Below are 10936 nucleotides of genomic sequence, written 5' to 3' on the forward strand. Positions count from 1 at the left end.
ACCTACAATGCAACTAAAATTTGATCTTACGTTTTTTGTTGTTAAAAAATAAATTTGAATACTTAAGTGCAACTTTAGTACAATTTAGATACTTTTGCTACAAATATCCTTATATATTTTTAGTTTTTAAAATTTTAATTATTTAAAATATTTTTTTAACATTGAAATGAATTTTTAAATAAAAATTAAATGATTTGTTAATAAATTTTTTATTTTAGTATTTTTTTATTTTCTTAATCCTTCATGATTTTTTTTAAGGTTTGGATTAGTTTTTAAGAATTAATAAAACATATATATATTTTTTTTTAAAATATTAAAGGGGACAAGATTTAGGAGTGGTAAAAAAATATGATGAAAAAGATCACACACACAATAAGGCCAGAAATAAATTTAAAAATAAAAGAAAATATAAAACAATCATATAATATAAATATATTAAAAACAATAAAAAAAAATTAGAATTAAAAAATTAAGCTTAAAAATTATGGGTGAAATGACAAAATTGTTCTAAAACATAATACAAAATTAAACACACTAAACATAATTAAAACTATTGGAATTATTTCAAAATCATTAAAAAATATGAGAAAGCTAATCCAATATAATGAAATTAAAACTAAAAAAAAACCACATGTGTATAAAATCCTAAAACAAAAGGTCATATTCCATGTTATCTTCTCTAAAAATATTTATAATGAATTTTATAGTGAATAACTGGAATGTTTTTTATTCAAACTTATCACTACTACCAAAAAAAAAAAAAAAAACTTTTTAGGAATCGTGGGGCACGAGTCCTAAAAATGTTTTTAGGACTCATGGGGCACAAGTCCTAAAAAAGTTTTAGGACTCGCGGGGCACGAGTCCTCTATTTAAGAGCCTTAAAAAGTAAGGTTTTTTAGGACTCACGTTGTGAATTCTCAAAGAAAGTTTTTAGGGCTCACATTGCGAGTCCTAAAAATTTGTATTTTTAATTTTTTTTAAATTAGATGGTAGCTAAAGCTCCTGCTTGAGCTCTAACGTTGACGGTGGCGCCACCACCCCATGGTGGGGGTTCAGTACAATCCTTTAGTGGCTTTTGAAGCCCAAAGCACAATGAATACAGTGGTGGTGGTCATTTGGCTCGGGGTGGTTTGAGGTGGTCGGAAAATGCCCAAAAGTTTCAAAAACCCACATGGTCGTTGAACTTTGGACACTCCGTCGAGAGGGCTAGGGGGCGCGTGAGGCTAGGGGCTCACAAGGCTTGGGATTTTGGGGGTTGGGGAACACAGTGGGCCGACGTGTGTAGGGGGGTGGCAGGAGAGGCGCTGTCGTGGCTAGGCAGCAAGCTTGCAAGAGAGAGAGAGAGAGAGAGAGAAATGGGGGAAGAGAGAGGGAATCCAAGGAGGAGAGAGAGAGAGAATGGGTTTTTTTTTTTCTTTTGTGATTTAATATATAATAAAACTTTAGTTAAAAAAAAATATTCAAACTTTTATTAGGACACACATAAGCTTTTAGGGATCGCACTGCGTGTCCTAAGAGAAATTCTTTAAGAGATCTCAATGAGTATCCTAAAAAGTCCAGAAACTTTTGTTAAAAAAATTCAAACTTTTAGGATACACATAAGTTTTTAGGGCCCGCACTGCGTGTCCTAAAAGAAATTCTTTAAGGACTCTCAATAAGTGTCCTAAAAAGTACAGGATATATTCATAGGGCTCGTATCTAGGCGAGTGTCCTAAAAAAGTGTCCTGAAAGCATGTGTTTTGTAGTAGTGAATTCACCACCACAAAAACCATTTATTACCATAAAAGACAATAAACAGATTTGCATAAAATTTAGTACAATGATAACACCACATATTACTTAAAATGACAGATTTTTCTTATCACAACATGTGCCTTTACTCCTTTCCATTTTGTTTCTTAATAGAGGCTTATTGAATAGTAAAATACATCAACATAAAATAACATTAACATATTCTTAACATTGGTGGTACCCATGGAAGTAGCTATTGGATGAACTAGATTTTGGCATGTCCTAAATTATTAGTCAAAGATTTCATTGATTTTGAAACACCATTTTCTTTCCCATAATAGCCAAAGAGCAACAGATTTTCACTTGGCTCAAAACCTTCTTGTGGATGCTCTTTCGAATGAACATCACCACCTTGGTAAACTGTAGCCACACCTAAGTTTTTAGGCGTGGCTTTTGCTAATTTTGCAACACAATTTTCTTTCTCATAATGGCCATAGAACAACAGATTTTCAGTTGGCTCAGAGCCTTGATCATGTGTCTGTTCTTTAGGAAGAAAATCATCACCTTGGTTAACTGTAGCTACATGCAAGTTATTAGGCTTGACTTCTGCTGATTTTGCAACACCATTTTCTTTCCCATAATAGCCAAACAATAGATTTTCACTTGGCTCAAAACCTTCTTGTGTATGCACTTTCGAATGAACATCACCACCTTGGTAAACTGTAGCCACACCTAAGTTTTTAGGCGTGGCTTTTGCTAATTTTGCAACACCATTTTCTTTCTCATAATGGCCATAGAACAACATATTTTCAGTTGGCTCAGAACCTTGATCATGTGTCTGTTCTTTAGGATGAAAATCATCACCTTGGTTAACAGTAGCTACACGCAAGTTCTTAGGCGTGACATTTGTTGATTTTACAACACCATTCTCTTTCCCATAATAGATATAGAACAATGGAGCTAATTGATTTGGCTCAGATTCTTCTTGTGTCTGCTCTTTCGAAAGAACATCACCCCCTTGGTAAACTGTAGCCACACCTATGTTCTTAGGCGTGGATTTTAGTAACTTTGCAACACCATTTTCTTTCCCATAATAGGTATAGAACAATGGAGCTAATTGATTTGGCTCAGATTCTTCTTGTATCTGTTCTTTAGGTTGAACATCACCAATATCCAATTTTTCGACAAAGGATTCGCCCACTGGATTTTTTCTTGCTTCAATAGTAGTACTCATAAAGTACTGCATTCAAAGAAAAAAAAAAGATATTAGATGAGAGTTATGAGGAGGTAGTTATATAAATAAAATTTAAATGGATTTAAATTTGAAGATAATATTGTATAGAAATTTACATTCAAAACCGATTTATACAAACAAAAAAATTTACTTTTTTTTACTGTTCTTGTCAAAACAATTTTTGTTTACTTTAATTATTTACATTTTAGCGGTGTTAATTATTTATATTTTAAACGTCTCTAATTTTAGTAGATGTGTGTCTGATATAAATTCAATATATAATCATGATTAAATAATACTAATTTAACATTGTATATAACATTGTATATATGTTACAAAAAAAAACCATTATTGCTGAAATAAGAGTAATAAATACTTCAATTTATATATAAATTAATAAATTTTGATCAAGTACGTACATAAAAATGAATAACACATATACATTGATAATAATGTACAAAGTATAAATAATAAATTCTTCTACGATAAAATTAATTACTTCAAAATTAAATAAAAATTATTTAGAGAAATAAATAAAGATAAGAAGTTGTACATACCAGCTGAAGTAGTCCAAAGAGAGATAAGAGAATAGCAGCCTGCTGAGCCTGAGATTTCATAATGTTTTGAAATCTTATTTGTTTTTGTTGTGTTGTGTTGTGTGGAGAGATATATGAAACATGTCACTCTATTTATAGGAACACAAAGTAATAGGCCTATATATATAATATTATATATTATTTGTTTATTTAATTTTAAAATCATTATTGCAACATTATTAGCTACCCATTATTGTAATTTTGCTTGGAGAATTAGAAGATATATGCTTTCAAATATCTATATTATATATGCTAAATTTACAAATTATTGGAAATATATGCTTAAATATTTATTTCATAATTCTTCTCCCTTCTCTGTGGTAGAGCACCACCTCCGCTCATCATTTGGTACGAGATATGTTAGTTTGAATGAATTTTTTAAAAAGTTTCATTGTTTGTAACAAAGATTTATCTTTTTATTATTCCTAGAAAAAAAAATCCTCTTGATATTCACTATAGTGTTCTCATATGGTTAAAATAAAACTCACTTAAACATGTAGATTTAATATTACATCCCATCTAAAATCTGTTTGTCATCTTCAATTATTAAAAAAATTATATAAAAAGTAGGTAAATAAGGGAAATTCTTAGTTTTTATATTGTACTTTTAAAATAAATTTAAAATAGATTGTTATTAATTATATTAATATAATTAAATATTATAAAATATCATTATTATAATAATATTTAATATAAGATTACATAAAATTAAATAAAAAAGTGTATCAATTATGGTGATGTAAAATATCCATCATGCTCAGAGTCGGCCTTGAGCTAAGGCGGGTTAGGCCCACGCCTAGGGCCCCATTAGCCCAAGGACCTATTTTTTAAAAATCTTTTGAAAAATACCATAAACGTTTAGAAACTTTATACAAAAAGAGTCTCTAATCTTCAATATTTTCTAGAACCCAATCCTATTCAGGACCGGCCCTAATCATGCTATATTGTTTGCAAAATTTGGCACAACTTTTAGCATGTCCCAAATTTGACACATCTTTCCACACACTATTGTAGTTACATTTTTTGTAAAATGAATTTTATTTTAACAATGCATCACCAATTTGGTACTTTACTGAAGATGCTCTTACTCGACATGTGAGAAGATCCAAGTACTGAATCCCTATAGATGATTAATGGTATCTGAATATTTTTGGTTTTTCAAAGAGAAAAAAAAAGGTATTATAACGTATTCGTGTGCCATTATTTTTTCTTTTCAATATCTCTTGTTGTTGAGCATAAGATAATGTGCGTGCATGGATGGTACTTAATATAATATAAATATTTGTGTGTTATTGGTTGGAACTTAATATAATGTAAATATTGGGTTCATTAATATATATTAATATATATATATATAATATGTTATTTTACATATATAGTGGGTAGGTATTGAAATTGGGCTGTGTTTAAAATGATCCAATTTTTTATTTATTTATTTATGAACAAAAAAATAGAAATTAGATGGGAAATAATAATAAAAAAATATGACAAGACTGTCTAAATTAACTATACATCATTTGGATGCTAGTACTTAAAATTAATTGTTGTGTTAGTTATTTAAAGAGAGTTGAGATAGAATGGAGACATGATTTTTTGGGACATGAGATTGAGAAGCAAAATCTAACTTATTTATTTGATATGCATGATCCGGTTGGTGATGTTTTTATTTTCATTTCTTTGGTGAAATAAAGTAATAAATGCACGATCCTAATTTGAATATAGATTGAGTAAGAAAAAAAAGAGTAAGGTAGTTTTTTTTAAATATATATAAATGATAAAAAAATAATAAAAATTAGAAGTATGTATTAAATAATATAATAGCGATTTTTTATTATATTTGAATTTATATTAATATAATTATTGAATATCTAGTATTAAATATTATTATTATAATAATATTTGAATTTTATTATAAAACTATTAAGAAGATTGAATTATAAAGTATAAAGAAAATAAATAAATAGAGTACGTAATAGAGATGTGTAAAATGACAGTGAAACTATTGTTGTCTTGTTTCATTGGAGATGGACCCCTATTATATAGATAAATATGATCTAAAAAAAGCAAGTAAGTACCACAAATACAATCAATAATCAATTATGATATTTATCTTTGGGTAACCTGGTGATTCTCCATTATTATGTACATCCACATATATATATATAATACTCCCCCTTGGATATCCATAAATACTGCCTCTTTAAAAACCTTGCCACAAAACCCAATGAGACAAAAAACTCGATCAAGGGAAAAAGAATGCAGTATGTATTTACTCCCCCATCATTTTGACGCTCATGGAGATCTTTTAGTCAACGCATTCCAATCTTATGTACAATCTTCTCAAATGTTGATGTTGGTAAAGACTTTGTGAATAAGTATGGAAGATTATCAATGGATCATATTTGTTGAACATTAATATCACCACTCTTTTGAAGACTATGTATAAAGAAGAATTTCGGCAAAATGTGTTTAGTTCTATATTCTTTAATGTATCTCATTTTAGCTAAGCATTGCATCCACCATTATCTTTAAAGAGAATTGTTTGTACTTCTTTGTCAGGTGATAATCCACATATGTTCTTCGAATATGTTGTGTCATTGGTCTCAGTTACACATTCTCCACTTTCTTCATGAATTGCAAGTATCTGAACATGATTTAAAGTTGCCTCGTTAAAAACCTTGTCAGGAAAACCCAGTGGGACAAAATTTGAACTAAGGGAAAAAGAGTGCAACACACACACACACATATATATGCAAATATATGATAACTTTGGTGATCAGATATCTCATATGATTTTTATAGTAATTATAAATTACCACTTTTAAATATCACCATAAATTATCTATGACCACATATTTACTATAACTCTTCTCGAGTATGTATGTGGAATTGAACATGAATATTTATCCAACATATTAGATCATTCATGTTTATATAACATTATTATTTATCATATTATATCAACAATGTTATAAATATGCATCATATTTATGGATAATCATTATATAAGACTATGTTCAACCCATAATTTGAAATTTAAATATGAACACATGAATGAATATTTTCGATAATATTAATTTTCATTTGCAATAAAGATAGTACTTCAAGACCATATATTTGTTGCTTTCTCGTTATATTCTTTAATTATTTATACATGAAGTGATCATATACACTATGATTTTTTATGCATAAACTACTACAAAAAAGGCTTTTTAGGACTCGCGGGGCGCGAGTCCTCTATTTGAGAGCCTTAAAAAACTGAGTTTTTTAGGTCTCGCGTTGCGAGTCCTGAAAAGTTTTATTTTTTATTTTTAAAAAATTTATTGGTGGGTTTTGAATCCGGCGGCGGGGCTCCGACGACGGTGGCGGCGCCACCATTAAAAGGTGGTGGTTCGAAAAACAAACTATTGGGTTTTAAAGCCCAAGAAGTAAGGAGTATGGTGGTGGTGGTGGTTCAGCTCGTGGTAGCTCGAGGTGGCTCGAATATGCTCAGAAAGTTTGGGAGAAACCCATGAACAACCGAACTTCAAGTGCCCCGTTGAGGGCCTTAGGCCGCGTGTGAGGTCGCCGTCTCCGGGGGTCGGGGTTTTCGGGGGATGGCGCTTCCACTGGTCTGGCGCGTTGCGGTGGCCGAAGATGGGACGGCGGCGTTCGGCGTTGGCACTTCGGGAGAGACGGAGAGAGAGAATGAACTTTGGGAGAGAGAGAGAGGGAACCGAGGAGAGAGAGTGAAAATGGGCTGTGTGATTTTTTTTTAATATATAATAATAAAACTTTTGTTAAAAAAAATTTAGGGAATTCAAAATTTTTTAAAATTCAAAATTTTATGATACACATAATTTTTTAGGACTCGCAATGCGAGTCCTAAAAAACCCCAGTTTTTTAAAATTCAAAATTTATGATACACATAAGTTTTTTGCGAGTCCTAAAAACACTATTTTAGGACTAACGTTGCGAGTCCTAAAAAGTCCAGGATGTGTTTGTTTAAAAAAAAACTCAAACTTTTAGGACACACATAGTGCGAGTCCTAAAAGGTCCAGGAGACTTTTTTAGAACTCGCATTTATGTGAGTGTCCTAAAAAGGTGTTTTTGTAGTAGTGATACGAAGTACTTCAGAACTTCATTACACATAATCTAAATTATGATAATAAACAATATATTTTATAATCCCCAATCTAAAAGTTTGTTCTTCAATAATTTTATGATAATAAACAATATATTTTATAATCCTCAATCTAATAGTTTGTTCTTCAATAATTTTATGATATAATCATAAGCTCTTCAAGAGCCTTTTATGATATACAGATTATAAATTCATATTGCATAGACAATCTTACTTGTAATTTCAAATAATTATTTACCTGCATGTCTTTAATCCATACAAAGATCTTTGTTGTTTAATGTGTGCGACTTTGATTTTATATTAAGACATGCTAAATTCTTCTGGAATTTTTTTTTCGATAAGGCATATTTCAAATTCTCATATTACTAGGAGCTCCAAATAATTAATTTGTGTTAGAACGTTTATGTGACACATATTAATTCTTATAAAACATATATACTCCAAGCTATAATAAAATCTTTATTATATTTTCTCAAAACAACATGAATATGCATTTTCTTAACCAATCTCATGTCTATGCAAATTTTGTACAACAATTCATTTTGTGTACAAATATACAAGTTTCTCATTTAAATTACTTTTTATTGTACAAATATTTATTTGTACACCCTACAGGTTTTACTTTACTTTATATGAGTAAATTTTATGTTGCTTGGAATACTTCTCGTCACCGCTAAAAATCATTTTTTATAGTGGTTATAAACACAATATTTCATATATAAATATATATACTTTTTTTAATTGATATTAAATACGGAAATTTGGATTCAAAACAATTAATTATTTTCATAACATACATGCATGCCGCACACCTAAAATGTATATTGAATTTAATTACTACTTCTTTGTGCTTAACATTATTGTATAATTTATTTTATAAAAAATCTCGAATGGAGTGCCAAAAAGGTAGTGCATTATTATAGTTAGCACATTTTAGCAAAATTATTACTCTAATAATGGTGTTCTAAAAAGTGTGCCAAATTTGACACAAGATATAGTATAAGCCAAATTTGACTCAACAATAAATGTCATTTTTTTATTTACCATATTGCCACTAATTTATTAAGGGATTATTGTGGAACAACTCCCTGAGTAGTTCATTTTGTAACACTCCCTATGTAAAATATTTGGCGGCAAAACTCCCTATACTGTTAAGAATTTGTTGCAGCCCCACTCCTTATTGTTAAGTCCAAAAATAGTTTAGTTTAATAGTTTTTATAAAAATATATTCTTAACGGTATAGGGAGTTTTGCCACCAAATATTTTACATAGGGAGTTAAGTGTTACAAAATGACTACTTATGGAGTTTCACCGCAATTATCCCAATTTATTAATTAACAATTAATTACTACTTGTTTTACAATAAAAAAATATAAAATATTACTTTTTGTATATTATCAATAAATATTAAATGAATTGTTGACTTTTTTTAGTTAATTTGCATCTTGTGCATTGACGTACAATTATAAATATTGAGCCAAATATAGCATTGAGCCATTTTTTGTGCCAAATTTGACACAAAATTTACATCTTGCATTGGATATGGTCTAAACATTCAAGTTTCTATTATACAATATATATAAACAATGTTATAAATTTGTGAATAAAAATCATATATTCTAGTCTCTAAATAACAATTAATAGAACTCAATTATTATTGTTGTTATTATATTGTGTTCTTTTATAAAGTAATTATTTTTTAAATAAACAAACATATATAATTGATGCATGTATTTTTTTTTGTTGAAACGCAATATTATTATATATAGATAGAGACAACAATAATTGTTGGGTTCATTAATCTAATAATGTTATTTTAAATAAATATATAGTAGGTATGTAATGATTGGACTTTAGACGTTAGCTTAATTGATTTAGTTGTTCATTATTTCTTTGGGTGTTGGTTGATCAAATTGCTGTTAATTTTTGTGTTGGTTGATTAGATTGCTTATGGTTGTTTAGGTTAATTTGATTTTAGACATATAATATGATAAAGTCAAATTAAAGTTGGCATATGAGAAAGCCAATACAAAATTGCACAAAAAATAGAAAAGAAAAAGTGAAGACACAAGCCTCGATCTAATAGAGCAACTAAGTTGTCGAAGGAGCTTGATGCGTGATCCTTTTAGTGTCAGAAAATGCAGGAAAACCCCCAAAAGTGACACCAGCACCAGTCTCTGTCTCACCCACCAATTAGGAGAGCAACAAACCCACATCACCACCTCTCTCTCCCAGACAACCAGCCACATACCGAAGCCTGTGACGGCCTCCTGGCCGAGAGAAGTGAAGAAAACTCAAAGGGGATCTTGGTGACAATAGAGTTTTAGAGAGAAAACCCTAATTAAGGCTCGAATTGTCATTTCTAGTTAAATTGTAAAAATGCATTATTTTTCTTTTGATGGAAAAAATACCATTGATCATTGTCCCGAGTATACATGTGGGGAATTAAATAATATAGAATAATTGGCCACACATATAATTATATATATACATTGATGTTTTTTTGTTGGAACATAATCTTATATATAAAATAGAGGCAACAATAATGGTTGGGTTCATTAATCTAAATAATATTGTTATTTTCCATAAATATATAGTAGGTATATGTAATTGATTTAGTTGTTTATTTTTTCTTTATGTATTGCCTGAGCAAATTATTGTTATTTTTTGCGTTGGTTGATCAAAGTTTGTTTAGGTTAATTTGGCACTAGACATATAATATGAAACAGTCAAATTAAAGATGACATATGAGAAAGGCAATACAAAATTGACACAAAAGATAGAAAAGAAAGAACATAGACACAAGCCCTGATCTAATAGAGCAACTACGTTGTCTAAGGAGCTCGACACTGTGCGATCCTATTAGTGCTAGAAAAGGCAGCAAACCACCCAAAGGTGACAGGCTGCATTTTTCTTTAGTCAAGAAGAAACTACTGCATAGGAAGACACACCTCCATCACCGATCTCTGTCTCACCCACCAACCGAGATAGCAACAACCCACATGACCACCTCTCTCGGCCACGAGACAACCAGCAACTTGCCGAAGCCTGTGGCGGCCTCCTAGCTAAGAGAAGTGAAGAAAACTTAAAAGGGACTATAACGACCCGATTTGCTAATCGGGCTTAGGGCCTTGATTAGTGTGCCTGGAGGGGCAATAAATGATTTATTATGATTTATGTGTTAATGGGTGAATTAATGTGAATATATGATAGTGATGCATGTTTAGTGAGTTAAATGCGCATGTGGGCCCC

Source organism: Humulus lupulus, chromosome 6, assembly GCF_963169125.1.
Source record: "Humulus lupulus chromosome 6, drHumLupu1.1, whole genome shotgun sequence".
Taxonomy (NCBI): domain Eukaryota; kingdom Viridiplantae; phylum Streptophyta; class Magnoliopsida; order Rosales; family Cannabaceae; genus Humulus; species Humulus lupulus.